The sequence below is a fragment of the Solanum stenotomum genome, chromosome 9 (assembly GCF_019186545.1).
Source record: "Solanum stenotomum isolate F172 chromosome 9, ASM1918654v1, whole genome shotgun sequence".
NCBI classification, from domain to species: domain Eukaryota; kingdom Viridiplantae; phylum Streptophyta; class Magnoliopsida; order Solanales; family Solanaceae; genus Solanum; species Solanum stenotomum.
In genome coordinates this window covers 55,434,503-55,446,636 of record NC_064290.1, presented here as the reverse complement: position 1 = coordinate 55,446,636, position 12,134 = coordinate 55,434,503, and positions in this window count along the sequence as shown.

Below are 12,134 nucleotides of genomic sequence, written 5' to 3'. Positions count from 1 at the left end.
ATTCTAAATATGGAAATAGTCGATCCACGACATACGCGGGATCCTTGTTCACATTATAACGAAGATAAGTTCAAATTAAATTTCAACTCAAGTTGTCAATCAGACGTAGAAGTGACAAAATTAATTCATGTAACACATAATTTTTCCCCCTCCGTTCAAGTTTTGTTGAGTTAATGATCTATCTATTTGATAACTCAAAAATTTTGATCCGTTTGATTCAGCTCATTAAAAAATTAAACTTATTTAGGCAACATATGGGACAAGTACATAAATAGTTGATTTGAGGATCGTTATTTAAATCATAGTTAAGTTTTATAAGTTTGTGTAAGATAAACATATTTATGATCAATTTCAAATGTATGAGATCGAAGTTGAAAAAATTACACCCAGAATCTTAACTTCTGACAAAAAAATCTGGCGTCATGCATATTATTTGTGCAAGTAAACTTTCAATATTTTTTCGTATATTTTGTTATTACTATTTATGTGTGAAAACGTAAAATCTATCGGAATTTTGATTTAAAACTATTTAAAAATTGTAATGGGTATATATTTATGGAGTGAACATAGTTGTCCAAATATGTAACACCATTTAATCTCTGATTTAGGATAAGATTTGGGCTAATTGGTGGGCCTTTCAGATGCCACGTCTCTTTGGGCCTTAAATGGTCCATCTGTAAAACAATCCTTCCGTTAGTGTGCTAATCTACAAAAGGATGAATGAATAACAAAGCTAATATTAACAGCTAAACAACGAGCTCGGAAATATAATAAACACTCAATGAGCATCTCAACGATAAATTACATTATTCTCCATGCAAAAAGAATTACAATATCACTATTTGTGAAGTCAAAAAGATTTTTCTAAAATTAAAATTTCCCCAAGAATAGGAATTAGGATTATACTTTTTTACGTAATTTTTACACTATAAAAAAACAATCTGTCGATGTTATATTCTGAAATTATGCACACCAAAACTCTTATACTGGGCAACGAAAACATAAAATTTATGCAGAATAGCATACATTTACTGTTTAAGAAAATTGTAATACGTGGCTATAGTTTTCCCAATTGTTGTTATTCATCTGATTTGTCTAAAATCAGAATTTGTATAATTCGGTTTTTGATTGTATAGATCCAGAATTTTGTATATGCTTATCCTAACTATTTATATACGATTTATGAAAAAATCATAATAAATTATCATGTTTGTATATTGACAAGCGAAATATATAAACATAATACTCTATTTGTATATTCGCAAGCGAAATATACAAATGGGCAGAAATATACAAGCCCAACCTCCATAGCAAACGACACAATAGGTATGGAGCGCAATTATCCAAAAAAAATAAAATTTGAACCTTATTATGTCTTTTAGATTTGCTATTTCTGAAATTTTCTCAACAATGTATTGGTCCTCAACAATTTTATGGGAGAGATGAAAAGTTCGTATTGACCCAAATCAGTCACAGAAAAAGCCCATCTGATATAGTATTGGGCTTATCCTTGTATTGCCCAAGTCTTGATGAGACCTTATGGATTTTGAAAAATGAAAAGGGAATCTTATGAGATTACAAGATTTTATAGTAACAACGAGAGGGGTTTGCTTTACTAAGTAATTGTATTAAGAATCTTTTTTTTCCCTACATTATAGTGTACTGGAATGTGCACATTGGATTTTGATCCAAGTTAATATATAATGGCAAAAAAAGACTAAATTTATCCTTGTGGTTAAAAGTTTGGTTCGATCACTCATGACCATGTTGATTGTTGTGTTAATGACAGCACAATATTGACCTAAAATTATAACGACGATGACATGAATAAGTAAACACTAAATCGAAGGCAAAGTTTGTCCTTTCAGCAAAGTACAACGACTGATCTGAATCTTTTCTCGGTAAACAAAAATACTGAAGAAATTGATCCTTCCACTATTAGAAAATATTGTATTTGAACCATGAAAATGAAGAAAATCTTATGCTTTTGGTTTAATGAGCCCTACTTGCCACCAATAACTGTTCTAAATGACAAGTTGTTTTAATTAAAAGAAAAAAAAGAAAAGAAAACTTATAAAATAAAACTTGAATCGTACTATTTGAACTTAGAAATTAAATAGTGAATCAACACATCATAGCAATCCTTGTCGATAAGTAATTATAATGTAATATAATTTTAGTTATTATTGTTAAATATTCTTTCTTTAACCCTAAATATGAGAAAAGTCAAAACAAAATTATAGAAACCCGATAATCAGTAACAGGCCCCATGCATGTGATGCAATTATATATATTCTTCCTTAACCCCCAAAAGAGAAAATTGTATTCTCTTAATCTTTTGGTTGTTTAATCCCAAATATATAAGTGACTATACAGGTCGTGATAATATATATGAGTTGGAGACACGTTAATGAAACAAAAAAATAAAAATGATTTAATTGGTAAACAAGTGTTTAAATGAGTAGTCAACATAATTTTAGTTTAAGTGGTGTTCACATGTTGTGGCTTATTAATTTCCAAGATTCATGATGGTTTACAACACATTAATATATAATTAATTAGTGGCTTTTTCTTATCTGTAAAGGCACCATAATCTCTGTCAATTCCATTAATTTTAGCTTAATTCTTCTTCTTTATGATGTCAGTCTTTGAACAAAAATTAAACAATGATAACCTATACATTAGCTTCTGCATCATCCTAATAGCTAGTGTGTACGTATCAATATTATAAAATTATCATAATCAAAAATTTATTCATGATATATTTTTATCACCGTTATATATGCCTTGCGGTGATTATAACTATATAAATATCCTTGATATTTCAAAGTTCACTTCTAAATCAGATGAACTAAGATTCTGTTTTTAGTTTATTTCATTGAATTTTCAGTTTGACTTGTTCAAGTCGGTCATTTATGCAAATTTAATACTAAGATTTTTCTAAATTTTGGTTAGGAAACATTTTTAAAACACGAAAATTCAAATGGTATCATGGAATTATTCCCGAATAACTTGAGTTATAGCACGTACCGTACGTCAAACATATATATACTTCTTTTCTATGTAATAAATAAAATAATATCCCCAATAAAAATATTGTAAGTTAAACTTAAAAAGTCAAAAGTAATAAAATTTAAGTTGACCATTTTGGAAAATTGTCCTTTTAGTCCCTTAAATACATACCGACAAACTCTAATATTTATCTTTTTGTTCAATTAATTAATATATGCATTTTGCATCTTTCATCTATCTAATTGTGAATCTTCATAAACTTAATGATTATTAAGTACTATATCATATCATTATTGATGTATTATGTTAAAATTCTATTGTTAAACCATATTTGAGGGTGACAAGATTCTAGAAACAATAAACATTACTACATATTTCCGATATAAAATGAGCAAAAAATATGCATTCTAATTAATTGAAGATAATGTGCTTAATCAAATAATACAAGGATTAGAATTAAAATTCTCTAATAACTAAAGGCCCAAAGGTGTAACTAACTCAATCTTAAACGCCTATTTGTTTTTTTTTTTTTTTTTTGCTCTGGAATCGAAAGGATTTTATTTATTCAATAGTAGGTTCATCCATACAAAAAGGAACTGATCTAAACAATATAGTTCCATTCACATCTCTTTCAAGAGCTTTTAGTGTAAAGGAAGGAGATGCTTCAAAAACAAACAACTTGTTCATAGACATATTTGGACCCATAGTCTTCCTTCCATATTCCGCTAATATATATGCAACTGAGTTAGCCTCCCTCATTATATGTTTCATTGTTGATCCTCCCATCAGTAAGGAGCATTGACCTGCCATCCGAATAAACGTCTATTTGTTGCTTGCCACCAAATATAGTTAGTGTAACTATTTAATAACTGATTGATAGGTGTTTAACCCAAATAAGGAACATCTACAATGATAATAAAAAAGGTAATGAAGTCACATAGGAGTGAGACGAAATGTATAGGAATCTCTTCATTTTTAACAAAATCTCTTAAATATAAACATTGAAAATCAAAAACAAAATTCTTGTTAGGAAGCGTTTTTCTCATTTTATAAGCATACAACACATTCTGAATTAGTGAATTTTAAACACCTAACTCATAAAGACACAAAAAATCAGGTCATGGAATGGGAGCTGTAACGTTATTTTCAAAAGGTAACCCTACCTTTTTGTTATTTAGTCAGCATTCCACTGATGAAGGCGAAATTATATTGATCAAAAAGAAGATACTATTATCGTCAATGCACAAAGTTGATGACTCCCTCACATTCCTAAAGGACACACTGCCAACCAACTACTTGCTCAAAATGGGTCCCTCTTCTTCCCATCCGTCGTTTGATATTCACCATGGAACTCTCAATTAATTTAAATTTACATCAAAGAAAGTCTATTTAGAGGAAACACTTCCTATCAGAATTTTTTCTCATTTTCTGGATTCGAAATTAAGACTTAGCTCAAATTAAGAGGGGGGTTGTTATATAATTTGTTGCAACACTTCATTTGATTGTAAATGGGACTCTATTCATTATTCTCTATTCTCTATCTATTATATTTTACCAAGAACCTAAATAATTAACTAAAGACCAAAGCAAGTTAGAGTTTAAGACCTTTATAACCACTAAAGTTTTTGACTTCATTGATTATGACAAAAGAGTATGTTAAAATCTTCAAATTAAGTCCAATTGATAGAACTTTTAATAGCGTATAATTTTGACTTTCAGTCACTATTAAATTTAAAAATGAATTTATTCAGTAACAACAAAACTATAATGAATAATATCTAGATTTTTTCTTGTCTCAGAGTTTATTGTAGAGTTGTTTTCTGGTCCAAATCGTTGCGTAAATTGCGAAACAAATATGACATATTGTGAAGTAAAGAGGACCCAGTCTCACCTAAATTGCCTCGTTAGCATTCAACACAAAAACATGTCCCTTTCCCAACATGGTGACCCAATTTAACTGACCATCACTTACGTTTGCTTAGTCCTCAACCAAATGTCCATTCACAAATAAATAGGAATTCCAAATTTCAATTTAAATGTCTTTTCATAGAAATTTCATGTTCCATCTTCTTAGAAATAGTCAGCATTATAGAAGACTCTAGATTGATTGATTGTAGTATTGATCACCAGATTATAATGTGTATAATCCAATGTTTATTATTGTACTAATTAATATGATTTTCTTAGACACTTGAGTTCAATCATTTTATATCCTTTCCAAATAATTATTGGGTTTGAATAATTAAAGATATATACTCAGTGATATCGTTCGTTCTAAGTCAAATATGCTTAAAACAGATGTAATTAGTTCATCACGAGCCATATATCGTACGTAGAGCTAGCTAGATACTCTGGTCATGAGATTAATCGTTTAAGATGTAGATGAATTCCAAGGAGGAATTATTTGACACAACTCATGAAGGCGGCTGTTTAATTTAAGCAATTCCAAACGGTAAAGTTGTTAGTATAGAATTTGAAGAAGCTCATTTCTAATAATTTTATATATTTATAGTCTCTAAAGTGGAATGGAATAGATGGGCAGATTAAATAAAACCTTATCTTTATTTGGCTTTTTTGTAAAAGTGGATTGGATGTGGATTATCCTTTAGATGACTTAAGTGGACTACAACGTAAGAAAAAGTGGTTTGGTGAGTCATTAATATTTATCTTTGGACGTTGTATGATCATCTTATAATTCTAAAATAAAAAGAGAAAAAGAGAAAAGACGTAAAGGAAATGGCACTGTTAATTTCACTGCTGGTCAACCACCCAAACTTTTACAACAAAAATAGAGTGAAGGAAAATTAATTTGACCAAATGGACTCCAACAGTGAAAAAAGTGAGTATAGTTTTAAAACGTATTCAATAGTATACACCGATCGACTACCATCAAACATCTTTCATTAAAGATAAATAATGATATCATTCGGATATTTTTAACTATTATAAAAAACATGTATATATAATAATATTACATGAAAAATCATTATCAAATACACTAAAAGTTAAAGTGAAATATTATTATCAAGAGATAGGAGTATAATATATATACATTTAATATTAAATATAATCGGAAAAAGAGTGTTAATTGACTCCCTTTGAAAACGAGTAATTCCGACATCAATTAGTATATTAGAATCCATATGGACTTTAATGTATAACCATTTCGTAAGCCAAATAAGTGTTAATTGACTCCCTTTGAAAACGAGTAATTCCGACATCAATTAGTATATCAATTAGTATATTAGAATCCATATGGACTTTAATGTATAACCATTTTGTAAGTCAAAAAAGTCGTTTGTAGTAGGGCATTAGTGTAAGGAATTAAGTAGAGAACATCATCAACTTTTTGCACCTGAAATTAAATACATATAATTATTCATAGAATTCAATAATGCTTTTTATCCTAATTTATTTATACTTTAACCACTATTCAATAAAGTAGGTCATACTTTGGCTAATTCCAAGAGAATATATTGTTCATTTTCATATATCTAAAGACAACTCATTTTCTTACGGCGTGTGCGTGTATGTGCATGAAAAAAAATACCAATAGATTTATTTGAACATTCTTTGGGAGGATGAACTTTATGACATTCTAATTATTTTTGTGAGACGTAAGCAATTTATAATAATAAAAATATTTGATCCTCTATTTATTTCCTTGATCCTCCAAATGTGAATAAATGGAAAATTCAATCATCATTCTTCCATTGTCCTACTTTTATTTGTTTTGTCCATAACTATGGAGTAATTGTGAAAGCTATTTTCTTTCATTACTTTTTTTACTGTATAAGAGTCACGGCTTGTATACAAATTTCAGCAAAAGTGGGTCCGATTTTGAATATCATGAACCCTTTTTAAAAGAACAATCTGAATCACCCTTACTCAGTAATACTAATATTTTATTTGATATAATTGATTTTTTTAATTAATTAAATTAAATTAAAGTGAAGACAATCTTCTAACAAGGTGGGGTTAGAAGAATATGAAAAGCAAAATATATTGTTTTACTGAAAAATTAAAAAAACGTTATTAATTTGGGATGTATTAAAGGGTATATTTGCGTGGGACGTAAAAAGCAACGTAACTGACGCAAAAAGAAAGGGCGGTTCGTGGATATTCACGTCACGTCCGATTGTCTCCTTTTTTTCTTTTTAATGTAAATAAATTAGGGGCCCACTTTTCGTGTACTATTTGACTGTACGGCAACTAAGAAAAAATCACGCCACTTGTTTCTTTAATTAATACAATTATTTAAAGAATCCGATGAACAAAATATTCGTTTACTAATTAAAAATGGGTCCCATTTCTTCTTTTCGTACTCAACAATCTTGTAATATAAAAAACAATGGAAGAGAAAATTACCAAGAGCGTATTTAATTAATCAATAGTTTAAATAATATACGATCAATTTATAATATCTTCTGAGTGTGCGAAAAAATAGCTTAAAATGTAAGGAGAATTGTATATAAGGTTTAGAGTATTTTTAATTGAATGTGAGATTTTTTTGATGAAAATTATTATGCGTATGTAAATTAAAACGAATAATATTATATGCATATTTTTCCTTAAAATATAATAAATCTTAACAAGATGATTATGAAAAGGTGGAGTGATAGCATATGGCCTAACTTAATGTCTTTAATTATCCATTTGCTACCCATAATTTTAAATAAGCATACATGAAAAAGAAGTAAATGATGAGCTTGTTGGCGAAAAACATATCATATTAAGAGTAATTTTGAATTATTTGAGTCAAAACAGTATCATGCTATGTTAACTTCTTATAATAAGTAACAAGACTTAAAGAATACAAATCTAATGTCATTTATACATTTTTGTTCAAACAATATAGGAGTATTTAGTTATTTAATCCCCTTATTTCAAAAGAAAAAGACTAGTTATTATTTGAAGAATCAACTATAGCAATTTAATTATGTGGAAAGAAAATTTTGAGAATGGGAGCGGCGACTAATTATGTTACTCAAGCAAGTTAATTTCAAAGGACATCTTTTTAAAAAAGTAGTGGCGTGAGATTCATGTGAAATGGAACTATCAAGGTACGTAGGGTTATAACTTATAGATATATAGACATGGTGGGATAGGAGAGATAACAAATGAATTAAAGACATTAATTTGTATTAAGTACTTGTCTTATTCACTAGCTAATTTCATCTATTGGCGTGCGGCCATGTTAGTTTCTCCTATCAACAACTACCAAAAACGAACTTGTCTAAAAATTACAACATATGTCTATATTTGATTGGTTCTGCATTTGCTTTATGGACCATATTATAATTATTATTATTTTATTCTAATCGATCTGGTGCGCACAAAATTGAATTACTTAAATAAAATAGTTTAGGTAATTATACGTAGTAGTTGGATATTTGTTCTTTCCAGATACTAATAAATTACATACTCTCTTGTCTAGAAGATCTTTTATCCCAAAAGATCATATGTAGGTGAAAATGTTCGATTATGGCTGTCTGGCAGTTCAATGTATCTTCTGAATTGTGACAGGATTGAAGAATGGCAGTTGATCATCTGAGGTTTTTAGAGTTGGCCACGTGCTCTCAGTCTGCCGCAAGGCATGGATATTTGATACTACGTACACTAACATTTCTGACCAAGATTTTTTTAAAAAAAACCTATAACATATGTACGTTAATACTCCTTTCACAGTTGCACCTAACGGTGGATCAAGAACCATGGATATTTATGTTTGATGTTGGGGAGAGGTAATTAAAATATATTAGTGAAATTAGTCGAGATGAGCAGAAATCGATCATTATTAAAAAAAGACTACTCCACCATATATAGTAATTAGTAAGTATGTAACGTGGATAATTGTAATTATCATCATGTAATACTATCATATTGTTGTAAAGACAGGGTAGTGGGACATGAATTGCTGAATATAGTTACGTTGAAATGATTCGATTTCATTGATATATATATAGTAGGGGTTTCGATTTTGGTGTCTCAGTTGACTTGTTCTTTTGCGATCTGAGGAATGGGGGATTGTCTGCAGACAAGATCCATTTAATTTCTTCCCATTTCTACACTTCCTCTTCCATAAATTACTAAATTGTTTCTTTTCCCTGTTGTAAAAGATTCAAAAAAGATAAAATAATTTTGCGAAAGTTAGCATAGATATTGTCATCAACTACTAGTATAATTGGTTCCAACAAATTTTCTCAAATTAATACAAAAAAAATACTTTCTAGAATTTAAAAAAAAAAGATTTTATCCATCAAGATTGTGAGTATATTTATGTTCCTTTCATGTAGAGGTGTATTCAAGATTTTGAAATGATAGGTGAGCTATTATGAAAAGGTAGATCTAAGATACAAAATTGATAAGATTGACATTTAGGTCTTTATTATTGAAATATATATATGTTGGTAATTTAGCATTTTAAATTAATAACAATTTGTCATTTGGAAAGCCTCTGTGTCCGTTAGAGGCAGTTTTCTTACATATTGTTTTACGTAACATTACTATCCACTCATTATGTGCATTTCCTTTTTGGGCTTAATTGCTCATTATAGTAGAGGAAAATAAAACGTTGCTGAGAACGTTGGTGGACTGATAATGGGCAGCACAGTTGTTGTCCGTTGTTAACATTGGTTATCGATCAAGCATCAATTCCATTCTTTATTCCTCTATTATACCTTGTAACATATGTAACTCCTAAGGCCATTATCTTCACTATTTACTATCCATTATCTTCCTATCAATTGGTAAGAAGACTTCCTCAACTATAAATAGTGATAGTCTTCTTTTGGTTTGGGAGATACTACACACAAGAAAAATATAGAGTGAAAGAGTTAGTCAAAAAAAGAGAGTTCTTATTAGTTGAAGGAAGGTGTTCTTTTTGTGGAGCTTTGAACTCAACTCTTGTCCAGGGTTGTTGAGTTATATATTGTGAATAGGTTGTTGTATCCTGGAGGGGACAAGTAAAAAAGGACTACTGCTAGACCGGTGAAAACATTTGCTGCAGTGGGCTTGAATCTCCTTAAAGAGAGCGAGATATCCGCACCTCAACCTGAAGAGATTTATTTCTTCATTTTTATTTTCAATTGTAATCTTGTATTTTTTGTTATCTTGTAAGTTTTTCACTAACAATTTTAAGGAGATTCAGTATGGCTACAATTGAAAAAATCGCGGATGTCAAGATGGGAGACCTTAACAAGCCATTTCGGTTCAATGGTAACCATTTTAAGAGATGGAAGGGTAAAGTACTTTTCTACTTGAGTCTTCTCAATGTTTCTTATGTGTTAACTGAGAAGAATCCTAATAAAGTAGACATCACCTCTATGAATGATGATGAAACTATTTCTCATCTAGAGAAAGTGGAAAAGTACGATGGTGATTCCTATAAGTGTCGGTATTATATTCTTAATTGTCTATCTGATAATTTTTATGATTATTATGATAGAACTTACTCTAGTGCAAAGAAAATTTGGAAAGCGTTGCAGAGTAAGTATGATACCGAAGAGGCTGGAGCGAAAAAATATGCGGCTAGTAGATTTTTTCGTTTCCAAATGGTGGACAACAAATCAGTGGTAGACCAAGCTCAAGACTTTATAATGATTGTTGGAGAGCTAAGGTCCGAGGAGGTAAAAATTGGAGATAACCTTATTGTTTGTGGCATAGTAGATAAACTTCCACCTTCTTGGAAGGAATTTCAAAAAACTATGCGCCACAAACAAAAGGAAACCTCTCTTGAAACCTTGATAATGAAAATCCGAATGGAAGAAGAGGCAAGGGGCCAAGATGCACTTTTACAAACAGAAGAGAACAATGTCACAACGAAGGTAAATTTAATTACTTCAAAAAATGTTACTCTTGAAACTCACAAAAATACTTCTTTGAAGCCTAAGAAGAAAAGGTTCAAGAAAAATAATGGTAGACCTCCCAAGAAAAATAATGGTGAAAATAACCAAGCACAAAATCAACAAGTTCAAGACAAAGGACCGTGCTTTGTTTGTGGCAAGAGTGGGCATATTGCTCGATTTTGCAGATTCCGGAAACGTGGTCCTAACCCTCAAGCAAACGTTACCGAAGAACCTTTTGTGGCGGTGATTACCGACATAAACATGGTTGAGAGTGTTGATGGATGGTGGGCTAGTTCTGGTGCAAACCGTCATGTCTGTTATGACAAAGACTGGTTTAAAAAATATACTCATTTTGAGGAGCCCAAAACCATCATGCTTGGGGATTCTCACACAACTCAAGTGCTTGGAAAGGGAGATGTCGAATTGTGTTTTACTTCTGGAAGGGTATTAACTTTGAAAGATGTACTTTATACTCCTTTTATGAGGAAAAAAATTTGATGTCTAGTTTTCTTCTTAATAAAGCAGGCTTTAAACAGATTATTGAATCTGATCATTATGTAATAGTGAAGAAGGGTATTTTTGTGGGAAAGGGGTATGCATGTGATGGGATGTTCAAATTGAATGTTGAAATGAATAAAACTTCTACTTCTGTTTACATGCTTTCTTCTACCAATTTTTGGCATGCTCGTTCGTGTCATATTAATGACCGTTATGTTGGAATCATGAGTAGTTTAGGATTAATCCCAATGATTAAAAAGAATTTTGAAAAGTGTGAGGCTTGTAGTAAAGCCAAGATCACTAAAAGGCCTCATTTTCAAGTTGAAAGGAAAACTTATTTGTTAGAATTAGTTCATACTGATATTTGTGAACTTGGTGAAATTTTAACTCGTGGAGGTAATAGATATTTTATCACTTTCATTGATGATTTTTCTAAGTTTACATATGTTTACTTGATGAAAAATAAAAGTGATGCTTTTGAAAATTTCAACTTATCTCCATGAGGTTGAAAATCAGTTTGGAAGAAAAATAAAAAGAATTAGAAATGATAAAGGCCGTGAATATGAGTCAAATGAGTTTAATTCTTTTGTTAGATCATTGGGAATAATTCATGAAACTACTCCTCCTTACTCTCCTTCATCTAATGGAGTAGCGGAAAGGAAAAATAGAACTTTGGTTGAATTGACTAATGCCATGCTTATTGAGTCACATGCACCTTTAAATTTTTGGGGTGAAGCTATTTTAACTGCTTGTTATGTGTTGAATCGTGTGCCTCAT